General features: G+C 27.4%; 1 protein-coding gene across 3 annotated transcripts in view; it reads right to left on the bottom strand.

The window, feature by feature from the left end:
- LOC107448634 (dermonecrotic toxin LcsSicTox-betaIC1) overlaps nucleotides 1-13,896 on the bottom strand; it is a 33,817-nt gene extending 19,921 nt beyond the window's left edge. The window contains exon 1 of one of the 3 annotated variants that reach the window (XM_016063900.5): nucleotides 13,653-13,896. The gene's annotated coding sequence lies outside the window, so the exon portion shown is untranslated. Of the gene's footprint in view, nucleotides 1-3,740; nucleotides 3,884-10,322; nucleotides 10,342-13,652 lie in introns of those variants that run through there. The other 2 variants (XM_043045831.3, XM_016063901.5) reach the window with 2 other exon arrangements.
- Nucleotides 13,897-16,290: the final 2,394 nt, after the last annotated feature.

Here is a 16,290-nt window from a genome sequence, read left to right as displayed (position 1 = left end):
ATTAAATGATTTTCTTCTTTTTTTTAATTCTACTTAAAAGTCGTAGTTACTAAAATTTTAATTTTTTTTGTTTAGCACAAAAGTTGAAATCTTATAATCTGTTTCTTAATTATTTAAATACAATTATTCAAAATCCTTTTAATTGAGTTAAAAAAAGTTAAAATAGAATCATTAAAAATCCTTTTAATTGAGTTAATTGAGTTAAAAATAAAGAAGAAAATTTAATTGATTGAAAAATTAAAAAAAAAAGTTGAGTTTTATTGAGTTAAAAATAAAAATTAAAAATAGAAAAATTAAAAATAAAAATAGAATTATTAAAAATCCTTTTTTATGGAGTCAATTGAGTTAAAAACAAAAATTATTTTAATAAAAACAAAACTGTGAGAAGACTGTTGAGTTAATTGAGTTAAAAATTTTAGTTGAGTTAATTGAGTTAAAAATAAAAATTAAATTAGAATTATTCAAAATCCTTTTAATTGAGTTATTTGAGTTAAAAATAAAATTTATTTTCACAAAAACAAAACTGTGGGAAATTTTTATTCAACCTTACAATAAAACAATACGTAAATTCTGTTAACTATGAATAGATTTATAATGTTTTATGTTATGTTTACGTACATACTAAATTATAACTAATTTGCAACTAATTGCTTGATTTATTTATCTAACACTAGCGTGCAATAGTCTTTGGCCAAACTCAATATTATAGATTGTCAGTCAGCGCTTTGAAAGTCACTTTAAATCAGTAATTTTCATATCAGTCGGGTATTAAATGAATAGTATATTTCGTGTTAAGCGATTTTGGTACACCAAAGTAAGTAGCGGATGAATTTCTTTGTTTATAGTAATATTATTTAGTCAAAATACACTTTTAACTAATAATTATAAGTTTTTCATAGTTTGCTAAGTCCTAGCCGTAATTTTAAAAGTACACTATTAATTTGCTATTGTTGACATTTGATTTTGCAGAATTTTTTCTTATAAGACTCGAAACATATATATGAAAAAGGAATATTCAGCTTACCTGGGTGAAAAGATTCAAATTTTATCCGAAGAAATCTACATTTTCGATTAAATAGTAAAAAGATAAAAAATTCCGAAATGTGTAATATTTATGTTGGTTCCATTGAGAACGATGAAAACAAATTTTACAAAAAAATAAAATAATAAATTAAAAAAATGAAACACAGGAGGGTCAAAATGCCTTTTACAGGTTTACCAAAAACTTTAGCACGCTGTTGTATACATAAATATCATAAATGTCAGGCCTTGAAATATTTGATTTAAACTAAACTACAAATGGTAAAGTTTATCAAGGTAAACTGGTAGCATTTTTTTACGTAGACGTTGTCCCGGTACCATGTTCAGGTATAAATCAAAATTCCTTAATTTGAAGGGTAAGTGACAAAACATGAGAGTTTAATTAAAACAAGGAAATGACAAAAGTAGTAAGTTAACTAATAAATGGACAAAAGATTTTAGGAATACATTCGACGATTTTATCTTATTGAATGAAATGATAATTATTTTTTACAACCTGAAATGAAAAGCACCGACCGCTAAGTTCTGTAATTGCCTTAATAAATCATTAGTTTTCATTTATTATTATTTTTTTTTTAATATTTATTTATTCACACTGCAAATAAAAGTGTCTTATATTTCTTGAAAAAGCAATTTTCATTCATTGCATGCGTATGGTTAAATTCTTCAAAAGCAAACTTTAGAACAAAATTTGAGAGAAAACACAGATTGAATTTTTAATGATTTTTGTGTTAAAACTTCAATTGATCTAAATTTCAGTAATAAATTACATGCATTATTACATGCATTTTATTAATTTATTTATTTACACTGGTGGTAAAACTATCTAATTTCTTGAGAAAAACAAATTTCATTTTTTAAATCTGTATGATGTATTATTAATACGTATGTTTACTATGTATGTTACGTTTTATGTTGCATGCTTGAAAATCTGTTTATAATTATTAACTTGAAAGAAAAAATTTGAATTTTGATCGATTTGCCTCTTGAATTTTTAAATGTTACGAGATATTGCACGAAATTAGCAGCTTTTATTATAATTTGAGTTTTTTTATCATTTATATTATTATATATTTTTATTATTATATATTTTTGTTATTATATATTATTATTATTATATATTTTAATTATTATATATTTTTATTACATATTTTTTCATGATATTATAAGTAATTTTTCTCACAAAAAGTTTAACACATTATTAAAAATGGCGAATTTTTTTAAGGCTTCGTGAATAAATTTTAAAAATAAAAATAGTCACTACATGGATATCATAAATTTCATTAATTTAATGAAGCATGAACCTTGTATTATTTAAAGAGATCGAATGTAGTATCTCTTTTATTCTCTCTTCATTCTACTTATTTTACTCTATGAAGAATTAAATGAATAGAAATTCCATATTTATTCAGTCTTTTAATTGTATTTCAGAATTTTTTTGTATTTTATTCATTAAAATGTATTTCATGGAACTTGGTTACTCATAGTTTTAATTTTTAAAGTTTAAAGTATTTTTTAAACTTTGTCATAGTATTTTCTAGAAAAATCTTAAAATACTTAAAACTTTAAAAATTTAAATTTTATAAGTTAGTTTCATAAAATATGTTTCAATGAATCTAATGAAACGAAGAATGCTCCTAATTATTAATTAGGGAAAATAAACGAGGACTTGGTATTTATGTAAGTCTTATGAAAGAAAGAGGAAGAAGTTTTTGACTCCAGAACTCTCATAAGGAAATTATTGTTTCTGTTTATTATTTCATCATCTTTAATTCTATTCAGAAGTTTAAATTTATACCCGAAAAAACCGTACATGGTTTTTAATTTGTTTTTTTCTGGAGTTTTAATCTTCGGACAAGATTTAGATCTCAATTACAACGTATAAAAATTTTTTAAAATTTGAATTTATAAATAAATAATTGTGCGACATTATAATTGATAATGATAAGCTATCACATTATCTGCTGCATCATTTGATTACCAATTTTAAAGATCGTCTGATTTTTTTTAAAAAGAACATTACTTATAATAAATTTTATTAATAACTCAAATATTAATTTTTTCTATTAATTATTACTATATTTAATAATAGTGAATGATAAAATTAATGTTTCCTATGCTATTTTTTTATCGTATGAGAAGTTTATTTTATTCAACGAATTCAACTTTGAGCTCACTATAATCACTATAATATCAAAATAATATAAAGTAATATATATTTCCGTTTGCGAATGTTATAATTATTATCATTGTTATTAACAATAATAATACTTTACTTGAAATTAATATACTTCAATATTAATATTATAGGAAGATGTCATTTAATTTTTTATTAATTATTGCTATATTTAGAAATATTTAAAGCAAAAATTAAATTAATATCTCCGATATTATCCAGTATGTAGTAACCATACTTTTAATCTATGAATTCAATTTTAAAGTCATTGTGAAAAATAAAGTAGGGTTGGTAATAATTGATATCTCCCATAATTTTTATCATGACGAGGAAAAATAATATTGTTTTAAACAAAATAATTAAAAACAATGATATTAAAACTATAAGCCTATTACATATTCTATATATTCGAATAATTCCTTTCGTGTATAGAAAGAATATTTTTATAAAAAAATAACTACTCATTATGTGAATGTGATTGCGTAAACTTAATAAGGAATTTCATAAAAAAAAAAGTACTCACATTATTAATGGGCAATTCCCAAACGATATTCTCAATATTCCCAAACGAGAAAGTTCCATGACTGATCTACTAAACTTGCTACTTAACTACGGCAGATTTGATGTGTAAGTGCTACAAAATTCTTTCCAAATGGAAACCGGTTTGATATATTTTGGTGGGATAGGTTGACAGAGAGTAAAAAAACAAAATACTAAATTGGGTATTTTTTACTATTTCCGCCAAAGAACACATATTGCTGACAAGAAAGTTTCGCTTTTTTTATAATGAGGAATACCAAATGAGATGCTAGAATAATCGCCAGTGATGAAATCAGTCATGTGTGACTGCTGCGTCTATCATTCGCATTCAATTTTTATACATAAATTTGAATGAATGTATGTATATAATTGAAATTTTTATTGTTTATAGAATTTTATTCTAGAGTATATTAATTAAATTTGACATTAAGTTTCAGTATTCAAATTAAATAAGTAATTTCAGACTATATTTTTGGTATGATATCATAATAAATCTGCCAAACATCGATGAACACTATCTTTTAAAACTATTGCAAAAATTGCATGAGTTTGAGTACATGAGAAGGTATATTTTTCTTAGAAAAAATTAATATATTTATTATTAAATAATTAATCGAAAAGTAATAAATAGCGTATTATGTATACCCATCAGATAGTGAAACAATTTATTCTGAGACTTCGCAGCTGAGAAAGTTATTGGCTTTCAAAATTAGAGTTGTTGTAGTTTATTTACGTCGCACTAAGAGCTGCACAATGGGCTATTGGCGACGGTCTGAGAAACATTCCTGAGGATGATCCGAAGACAAGCAATCACAATTTTGAAGTCCAGCACTTTGTGATAGAACAGTTTAACGAGGACCAACTCCGCACACCCTCGGTCCCTTCGTAAACTGATCCAAGTGGTCCCCCACCCGCACACTGACCGCAGTCAGTGCTGCTTGACTTCGGTATTCTACTCAGTACAGTGTCTTAACGATCAGTCCACAGCGGGACTTCAAAATTAGAGCTAACTCAAAGTGATATTTAATTAATGGTCCCAAAAATGAAACGAAAATACCATTATAAATTAGTTATATTTTCAAATTTTGTGCAATGCCGAGAATCATTGACCAATGTTTTGAGAAATAAAATAAAGTGAAAAGAAAGAGGTTTAAATGTATGGTTTGCTATATTATATTTAAGTAACAAGACAAATATATTTTCACCATATATTAACATTCGCTTATCAAAAGATGACGCTGCTAACTAAGAAAAACAATCTAACAATAAAATATTTTTAAAATAACCACCCTTTTCCGCAACAGCGTAGTGCAATGTCTTCGGACAAAATTAAACTAACACCCGTGCAAACATTTTGACTGCAATAATCTGACATGCAACAGAAAACATTATTTTGAAGTTTTTCCAGTCAGCACTTCCGGTCTTAATTATGTTTAAATCATTTTAAAATTTGTAAAGAACAGAATACTGGTGTACAGTGTGTGAAATAAAAAGAACGCCTTGAATAACTTTTGATCTAATTATCGGATCTTCTCGTTCTGGAACTCAATCTTAATGGTTCAAGGGGGTAACCTCAAATATGGTAATTAATTAGTGCATGGATATTTTTAGTTACGAAATCAGACACAAAAACGCATTTTCTCTGAATAAGAATATTTTTTTTTCCAACGGATTCGGATTTCTGAACCCCAAAATATAGGGTGTATTTTGCCATAGCTCGAGAACTTTTAAACGAAATGAAAAAACTTTGCACGCAATTATGATATTCATTTATCCAGAAATAATTCCATACAAAAAATAACTTATAGCAAATATTCATTATTCTTTATTATTTTATTTAATAATAGTGTCAAAAATTTTGAATTATGATGTAATAATAAAATAAAAAAATTTATTATTATAATACAATTATTACATCATTTTAAAGTACGTAATTTGACATGGCAAAATGCGAAATTAGCATGAAATCGGTTGAATAGTTCCTGAGAAATTGAATTTTAAATATACGACTTTTTCAAAATTTGATTTCTCAGGAACTATTAAACCGATTTCTCTCAAATTTTGAGTTTTGGCGAGTAAATTTACAAGTAAGTTTGGCAAGTAAAAAATTGCTTACAATTCAGCAATTTTTTGATTATTCTTAAATAAAGTAATGAATATTTACTAAATTTATTTTTTACATTTAATTATCTTTGGATAAACAAATTTTATAATTGTGTGCAAAAGTGTTTTCAATTCGCTTAAAAAGTTCTCCAGACATGGGAAAATAAGCAAAAAGTAAAATTAACATTAAAGGTCCAAAACTCTGGAACACTCTCCTGACCAAGCTACTGGGACCATATTTCCAAATTGCGGATACCCCCTACATTTTGGGGGTGAGAAATCCAAATCCTTTAAAAAAATATGTTTATTCAGAGACAAGTGCGTTTTTCAAGTACGTTCAAGCACGTGTTTATGTTAGATTTCTCAATTGAAATCTTATGCACTTCTAATTAATTAGCATAGTTGAGGTTACTCCCTCTAGCCATTAAGATTGTGACCTAGAAAGTGAAGATCAAATAATTAAATCAAAAGTTATTTTGGGGAAGTCCGTTTATTCCTTTGCGCACTGTACGTTTCCATATACAATTCCATTTTTATTTAATTGATTTATTAAATCTTAGTCATTTTTGGGACAGACATCCGGAAGTCAGACGACTCACAAAGAGTCATCAAGTGTTCTTTTAAAAAAACTTCCACGTAATTTTTTTTTCGTGACTTTATTTGGGATGACGATTCAAACAATAACAAAGTTATTGTTTAAAATAATCAGAAGTGTCTCTATCCGTTCGATGACAATGACAGTCCGATATTTCAGACATCACATTTTAAACACAAATTTCATCATCGTTCGACATTATTTTAATATTCGCAATAGATTTTTTTTTATGATTATTTTTTGTGTGACATTCCGTGCAAAAGGTTGAACATTATGCTATTAATGGTGTCTTTATACTTTAGAACAGGTGAATAAAAAGAAAAGTCATCGAGAAAAATTATTATCACGAACAAAATAGAAGGAAAACCACACAAATTCTTTGTACACAGCAACTACAGCAGCCACGCATAGAATTTTGCAGAATTTTCGTGACAGTAAAAATTTCAGTGACGCATACTTTTCAGGTAGTGTTTTTTCCTCGTTTTCTAATAACCATAAAAATGCTAATATTATTTTTTTAAGAGAACTACTTTGGATATTCGTAACAGTACCACTGCCGCTATATTATATTCTTAACTAAAACTAAAAAGTTAATCAGAAACAGAAGTAAAGATATTCTCAAATCTCCATCTTAAGCTCCATATATTTATATTTTTGTCAAAAATTAATTTACATTATATGGGAACCAAACACAGATCCACTGTCCTGACTGAACTATTCGAGCCATATTTTTCAGATTGCAGCTACTCTCCATATACTGATGGGGAAAAATTCAAATCTATAGAGGAAAAAATAATTTTATTTTTAAAAAAAATTTTGTTTTCTTATCTGTTTCTATTACTCGATTAATTGTTAGAGTTAATTATTTAGCATATTTGAAATCACCCTTTTGAACTAAAATGATCGCAATTTATTTCGTGAAAATCTGATCCTTACCAAAAAAGAAATGCTGGTTGATATTTTTGTTAGTTTGCGCACTGTATAAAATATTACGATGTATAGAATTCTATAAAAGTTGGATACATGATGTTTGAGAGCCTGTAAAATTAAATTAGGTAAAAGTAAAGTTTCTGGTTTTACTTTTTTTACATTGTCTATGCATTTATACATTAAATTCATCTTAATCTTCATTATTATTATATCTGCTTACAAAATTTTAATTTTTGAGGATAAAAATAATTAACAAGACATCAAAAATAGAACAAAATTATCTCCTCTAAATAATAAACGGTTAAAAACAAATACAAAAACCAAACTGAAAATATATAAATATATAACGGAATAATATCTAACAAAAATAATGGTGTTATAATAATAATACCACAATACGATGCACTAAGTACTTCCTCAGAAATAATGTGATATAGTTAGTAATTTGTCAGAAATAATGTGATATAGTTAGTATTTCGTAAAACTCACTCTCTGTCGGAATAATTATGACACCAACTGTGTGATATGCTATTTCAACAAGCGTCACTTTGCAATTCTAAAAATGGGGAAATCATCAATAAATTATATTTTCAGGTCAATAATTTTTTCCCCTGGTTAAAATAGTCATTTTTGAACATTGACCAGAACTAAAGCTTTGAATACTATTTCACTTGAAATGCATAGAAAAAATGTCAATAATTTTTTTCCCCTGGTTAAAATAGTCATTTTTGAACATTGACCAGAACTAAAGCTTTGAATACTATTTCACTTGAAATGCATAGAAAAAATGCCGACAAATTCACGATGAATAAAACAAAGATGAAGTTTATAGACACAACTACTTGCAGCATTTATTGCAACTATTGTTGGATAAGATAATATCTTCAAAAGCTCAACAAAAATCAACGTTCCCATATTGACAAAGCTGGTATATAATAATAATAATAATAATAATAATAATAATTATTATTATTATTATTATTATTATTATTATTATTATTTAAGATAAATAATATAATAATATAATATTTAAGATAAATTATATTAAGTATAAAATAATAATAATAATTAAATTAATAATAATAATAATAATTATTATTATTATTATTATTATTAAACCATCACGAAAAGTCACGATGAATAAAACAAAAATGAATTTTATTGACTCAACTACTTACAGCATTTATTTCGCAACAAAAATGCTGAATAAGATAGTATCTCCAGAAGCTCAACAAAAATCAACGTTCGCATGTTGACGAAGCTGGTATATTATTAATAATAATAATAATTATTAATAATAATAATAATTATTAATAATAATAATAATAATTATTAATAATAATAATAATTATTAATAATAATAATTATTATTAATAGTAATAATTAAATTTTGTTAATTCGATATCTTGCAAGTACAAGAACTAATTTTTCGATAATTATTAGATATTATCCATTAAAATTTATTAAAATTTTTTAGTTACATGAATAATAACCTATCACGTCAGCACCAGCTTATCGTTAAGCAAAATAGCGTGTTTAAATTGAGCTAAAGTTCTCCACGCATGTTAGAATGTTAATCTACATGAAGTTAACTAAATACAACACCGTCTCGCACTTCGAGTTTGTTGAAATATAATTCTTCATCGTCTGCGTATTTTATTTAATTTGTTTGTGTTCTCTATGACTACGTGCTTTGTTAAATAAGAAATATGTAGTGAAATAATTGAAATCTTTGTGAGAGAATCTTAGTATAAGAATAAAGAATGCGTCACTTAAGAGAGTTGATACTTGATGGGCTTGACTTACTCGAAATAGAATGGAAAGATCAGTTGCTATCGTAAACAAATACCCCGTTTCAACTACCAATCAGGATCGAGATACATACTCTATCTCACTCATATTGCACACCCAATCTGAGATTAAAGCACTTACTTTAAATAAATGTTTCAGAATTATAAAGTTATAGTTGAAGTAGTTAATTTACGTCGCACTAGAGCCGCACAATGGGCTATTGGCGACGGTCTGGGAAACATCCCTGAGGATGATCCGAAGATATGCCATCACAATTTTGATCCTCTGCAGAGGGGGTGGCACGCCCGCATCGGTAGCCCCGACGACCTGCACGCGAAGTCGAGCACTTTACGGTAGAACAGTTTAACGAGAACCAATACCGCCCACCCTCGGTCCCTACGCAGAGTAATCCAAGTGGTTACGCTCCCGCACACTGACCACAGCCAGTGATGCTTGACTTCGGTAATCTGCTGGGAACCGTGTCTTAACGATCAGTCCACTGCGGGACTCAGAATTATAAAGAATTTAACCTTGCGTATACAACTACAAACAACTTAAGTTTTGCATCACTTTATAATAAATACAAATACATTTATACTGGCAAACAAAAGTAACAGTTTTTCTGATTCATATTTGATACATGAACCGTTTTAGTCAAGTGTAATAAAGTAGTGTTTTACGATTATTATAAAATTCAAAACACTTACTTAAAATAAATGCCCCAAAATTATGAAGAATTTAAACAACACAAGCAACAACAATAGAATAAACAACTTTTTTGCGTCACTTAATAATAAGCGTAAGTACAAATACGTTTGAAATACGTTTGAGCTAGCAAATTAAAACAATAGTTTTTATGATTCACATGCGACTCGTGAACTGTTTTTGTCACACGTTAAAAAAAATCGTTTTTTGCGTTAAATTACAAAATTTTTAACACTTACTTTTAAGGTATTATCCGAAATAATTATGCACATAGACAAAACAACTACACAACAAGAAACAACATTAGTTTTGTGTCACTAGACAATAATAAGAGCAAGAACAAATACGTCAGTGCTGGAAAATGCAAACAATAATTTTTCTGATTCATGTTTGGTGCGCGAATAAATTTAGTTAAAAGTTAATAAAACTTTGCTTACCAACCTTGTAAAACTCATTCACAATAATATCCACTTAGAACAATGCCCTTCTTCAAAAATACTCTAATATCTCGTTTGGATTATAAAATACCATCCGTTCCTCTTTATCTTTCTTCGAAAAGATTAAAGTAAAAAGGTCTTTTATTTTCTCAAGGCTGCGTTATGGACAAAATCAACTTCAATTTAACAAAAAGACTATAAATCATCCCATGCACTTACATTAAAGATGATTCGTTTAAAGAAATAATTTCTTTCCACGACTTACTTTAGATACCAATTCATGGAACACGTAACAATACCTTCACTTGCACGTATATTAAAAAAAAGTTATGTGTCACTACAACACTTACGTCACTACGACACTTTACTAAAATGATAAGCACTAAAATGATCAGCGGAATGTTTAGTACTCTGAAAAGTTTAGTCAAAAACATGAAAGATATTTCTAAATTCAATTCCAAACGTACTTATTTTCTAAATTAATACACATTGCACTAAAATGATCAGCGGAATGTTTAGTACTCTGAAAAGTTTAGTCAAAAACATGAAAGATATTTCCAAATTCAATTACAAACGTACATATTTTCTAAATTAATACACATTGCACTAAAATGATCAGCGGAATGTTTAGTACTCTGAAAAATTTAGTCAAAAACATGAAAGATATTTCTAAATTCAATTCCAAACGTACATATTTTCTAAATTAATACACATTGCACTAAAATGATCAGCGGAATGTTTAGTACTCTGAAAAGTTTAGTCAAAAACATGACAGATATTTCTAAATTCAATTCCAAACGTACATATTTTCTAAATTAATACACATTGCACTAAAATGATCAGCGGAATGTTTAGTACTCTGAAAAGATTAGTCAAAAACATGACAGATATTTCTAAATTCAATTCCAAACGTACATATTTTCTAAATTAATACACATTGCACTAAAATGATCAGCGGAATGTTTAGTACTCTGAAAAGTTTAGTCAAAAACATGACAGATATTTCTAAATTCAATTCCAAACGTACATATTTTCTAAATTAATACACATTGCACTAAAATGATCAGCGGAATGTTTAGTACTCTGAAAAGTTTAGTCAAAAACGTAAAAGATATTTCCAAATTCAATTTCAAACGTACATATTAATACACATTGTTAGAAATTTTTTTGGATAAAATGGTTAAATAACAATTTATTTAATTGTTATTTTACCATATTTAAACGAAGCAGTCAAATAACCGTAAACAAGATGGTAAACCATAAACAACTGTGACAAAAACAGTTTATCAATTGTTTTTACCTAATACGGTTAAACAACCAGAATTTTATCGCAAGGCCCACCAAACGAAGGTACTTAGTTCCTTGCAGCTGGGAACATATTGTAGCTGAGTGGGTAAATCTGTCAATTTCACGTTGACACTGCAATATTTTCTCCATTCCCTTCAACACATGAAGAGTTTCAAGCGTCCTGCACTCCCTAATTTGTGACCTTGGATTATTAGAATACGATATTCTCCTTTACGCATGGCTGAACTATTAAGCTACTTAACACAAAATGGTCTAGTATTTCCTTATTTTTTACGGTAAGTGAGACAACCAGATAAACTTATTAAACTACAATTCATGGTTCATTTGATAAAACAGTCCACCAAAACCTAATTCCAATGCCTATTACTTAACGAAATACTTAGCTCCAATGTCCAGTTAAGTTTTTTTTTAAACCATGCTAGTTGTAAATGGTCAAAAAAATTATAGTTTTGTATTCGTGGTTATTAACCATACTAGTTGTAAACGGTTTCAAAAGCGTAAAGGTAAAAAAGGTTCTTTACCATATGGTTAACTTTATGGTTAATTAGATGGACAGACTGTTGTCGGTTATTTTACCATAATTTCAAATTAAAAATTCTAACTGTGTGAAAGGGGAACTACCAATTCTTGTAGGGGTTCATGCCTGAAGAATCGCCACCACATTTAACCAGCTAAAACTATGTCTAATCTATTCTAGCTAGTAAAAACTCGAAGCTACGGAGTATATCAAAATAAAATATAATATTTGATCAAACTTTAATAATCCTTGCCCTATATATTATCTACGATTCTCGTTCGCTTTTTTTCTTTTATAATGCTTAAATCCCATTGCCTATAGATAATGGTGAATATTGTAGATACTACTCGCTTAAGCCTTTAACTGGCTAAAATTAATTAGATTCAGCTTTAGCTGGAGAAAAAAAAAAAGAAAACATCAGAGATTCATAGAACTTTAATCGGTTTTTGATTGATAAACTCCATCTTAGAACAGTTATGATTAGTTTTAACTTTCATTTATGCTTCATTATTACATCTTCGTGTGTCAAATCTTGCTGGTTTTAAAAGTAAAAATTCCCAGCTTCAGATGTAATTTACAGAGCTTTACAAACAATTACAGAACTATAAATATGTTAAAAGCGTATTAAATCATCAACGTCAACGATAGATAATCGATTGCAAAAAATGTAGCTATACTTTTAAGCAAAACTCTTTTTCATCAAGTGTTTGTTCTAACAAACACCACACATATAGATTCGCATAAATTTCTATTTTATATTAGCGAGAATTATAGTGAAATGAAAACGTGACTTCTGTGTTATATGCAATCTTTGAAAAATAGTTCAACTATAATCATAATATTGATATTTTGAATCCCAATATGGATAAAATTTGCTGCAATCATAAAGTGTTAAATTGAACCGTATTTCTTTTTCGTGACATCAAATTTAAGTAATTGTAAGATAATAGGGCTCAACTCATCACTATGTTAAGATTGCAGCAAATTTGAACGGTACTAGAACGGTACTTTGAATGGAATCCCTATTTTTCTGTTAATTAAACACAATTCATTGTTTAGAACCACAATTGAGAAACTGAATTGTTTACTTTTTTGTCCTCTTAAACTAACAATTAGTGAAATCAGTAATTATAAAATAAACTTCTTACTACTACATTTTTATGCTCCAAAATTTTCAGCTACATTTTTAAATGTTCATGAAATTGTTATGTGTTCTCTTTTATTTTTTACTTTTTTGGATTTTTAAACTAACAAATGATGAAACCAGTATGACAAAAATAAAGTCCTAGCTCCGTAGCTACCTTTCAAGCGAATAAAATAGCTTTTTATTCACCTTGTTTTTCACTTTTTACTGTTCCCAAATTAATTTTTAAAATCTATAACTAAAAGTTCTTATAATTTATAATGTTAGTGGTAAAACAATTAATCCCAAATTTTTGTTTAAATTTTCCTGCAGAAAAACGTAGTATTTAATTCGTGGTGAGCGAAGATTCAGATTAAAAGACTTACCTTGCAGTTTCACCTTGGTTATTATTCTATGATCTTGCAACTGTTCTATAAAAGTAGTTTAATAGTCCGTTAATTGAACGAAACTGCCCATTGGTTTTGTATAGCTATTGCCACCCAGTAAAGGAAAAAGAACAAAGAAGATGGCAAATAAAAGGTTGAACAGAAAGTTCTATTGTTCCGGCTATGAAGAGGAAGCCGACAAAATTTATCTTTTGTTACCAGGTGAATTCTAAATGCAATACCTGCCACAGGCACTTCATCTCTTAGTTATTATTATGGCACTTTTCAACGAAATGAAAACGGATATTTTATATCCGCCATTCGGGAAATTTCCTTTTGAATTTATGAGAGTAAAAATGTAAACAACAAACTATTTTACATCCAATTCTTATTGCCCTTTGTACTCTATTATGAAACATTGAATAAGTAAAATGTTAGAAACTGAATTATAATCATATACATACGATATAATCAATTACATAGATATATATCATAATTCCTATTGTGACACATTGTGTTTTGTAAGTCGATTGAAATAAGTATTTTCTAAAAATATGATGAGATGTTTATAAATTTCTTATTCAAGCAGATAACTCGGACAAAATGATAAAAGTCACATTTTTTACCACTTTAATGGAAAGAATAAAATTATTTAAAGCATTGCAGATAAAAAAGAAAGGAAGAAAGAAAAAAAGAAATGAATAATATTTTTAGTGAGAATAATATGTTATTTTTTGTCACTATTATGAGGAAAAAAAAGTGTTCGTAACAATTATTTATAGATATTAACAATTATTCTTAGTTATAGGTTATGTTTTGCTTATCTTAAGCCAGAGCTCTCTCTGCTGATTATGAAAATAAAACTTAATAATTATGAAACTTCAAAATGTTAATATAAAGAAAAGCTCTTGTTTTGCAAAAATGGAAAGCACATGTGATCCAATTTTTTTAATATTTGAAAAGTTACTCGAATTCTGCATTCATAAAACTATGCAAAAAATTTTAACTGGTCATTTATTTTTGCATTTTTATCTAGGTGGAAAAGAATTTTAAAAATTATTTAACCAATTTCAATACACGGTGAAGGATAAGCAAACATTAGGACAAAAAAAAAACATTTAATTAAATATATAAACAGAATAGAAATAGAAAATCATATTTCGATTCCTAAAATCGGAAGGCTTGGCGTGATTGAGTCTTATGGAAAGAATGGACTATACCATAAGTTTGAAAAAAATCTTAAATTGGAAATCAATAAACTCAAGACAAGGGGGCAAACCCAAAAAGAGATGGTTAAATGATTTAATAAAAGATCTTATCATAGTGAAAATTTCACTCAGAAAATTCAAGGATAAAAATAAAAAGATATAGAGATAAAAATAGAAATGGAAATCTATTGTTCAGCAAGCCCAGTGCGAGTTATAGAACACAACTGGCAATCGGCTATATTGGCAATGTGATATTAAAAAAAAAAAGTTCAATATCTTTTAAATACTTAAAATATTTTAAAAATTTAATTTCTTTACAGAAGGTTACATTAATAATTTAAAAATAAAATCTGTTATTCGAGTTAAAGGTACTCAAACTGTAGCTCTCTCTTCTTTCTTTAAATCTTTAAATCGCCTTTAGAGAACGTTCTACTGCAAAAGAAACTTTTCGTGGCAAATTCTGCTACCCATTCATTGGTAATTTATTGAAATTAAAATTTCAGAGAAAATGGAGTTCATGTAAACCATGCAGTTTCTAATGCTTAAAAAAAAATTTCGAAATACAAGTAAATTATGTCAGGATTACTTCCCCAATACATAGCCCAATGAGTAAACCTGACATAACTTATTTGCATTTTGATATTTCGTAGAAAAAGTTTAACATTTGAAACTTTTTGGTTTACTCTAGGTCAGCGGTTCCCAATTTTTTTTACTGGCCCTAAATATCGGTGGAACTTTATAAAAAAAAGTTTATTAAGGTAATAGTGAGCGTTATAACCTACCAAAGACTGTATTAAAAATATTTAATTAGAGGAATGAAGATTTTTTATCCTTTTATCATTAATAATTCTAAATTAGGTTTTATATCTGTCAGTTAAATTTGTAGTCCTTGTGCTCCATCTAGTCTTATTATGAGTTTGTTTTTAGTGAATATATATGAGCTAAAAACGAATAGAATAACTCAATTATTGTTTATTTCAAAATGAAAATATCATATTTCTTCATTAAAGAATTTAATTATTTCACTTTGGATTGAAAAACTTGATAGGAAAAACTAATGCAATATTTTATAAATGCTTGTTCGTTTTACAGTTTGTTCAATATACTGTCATTAGAAATATTATATTTTCTTTTAAAAAATTCCCATTTCTATTTCATTGGAAGTAATTTCTTTAAGGCAACAGTAAGATGAAAGAAATTATGAATTATAGGTCGTATCTAAATATAATCAGAGGTTTCTGAACTCACCACTGGTTATAAAAAGTGCTAACTCACGGAACTCTTTTCCCTCTTCTACGGAAACCTTGGGTTCTGCAGAACACCATTTAGGAATCGCTGTTCTATGCTATATCCTTAACTCACTTTTTCTATGCTTTTAAGGGACTTCTTATCAATTCCTTCTTTTTTCTATACTTTGAACTCACTTGCCG

Source organism: Parasteatoda tepidariorum, chromosome 4 (genome assembly GCF_982258835.1).
Source record: "Parasteatoda tepidariorum strain Cologne lab strain chromosome 4, Ptep-v5.0, whole genome shotgun sequence".
Taxonomy (NCBI): Eukaryota; Metazoa; Arthropoda; class Arachnida; order Araneae; family Theridiidae; genus Parasteatoda; species Parasteatoda tepidariorum.
The sequence above is the reverse complement of the archived record's forward strand: the minus strand, read 5'-3'. Positions and strand labels throughout refer to the sequence as shown.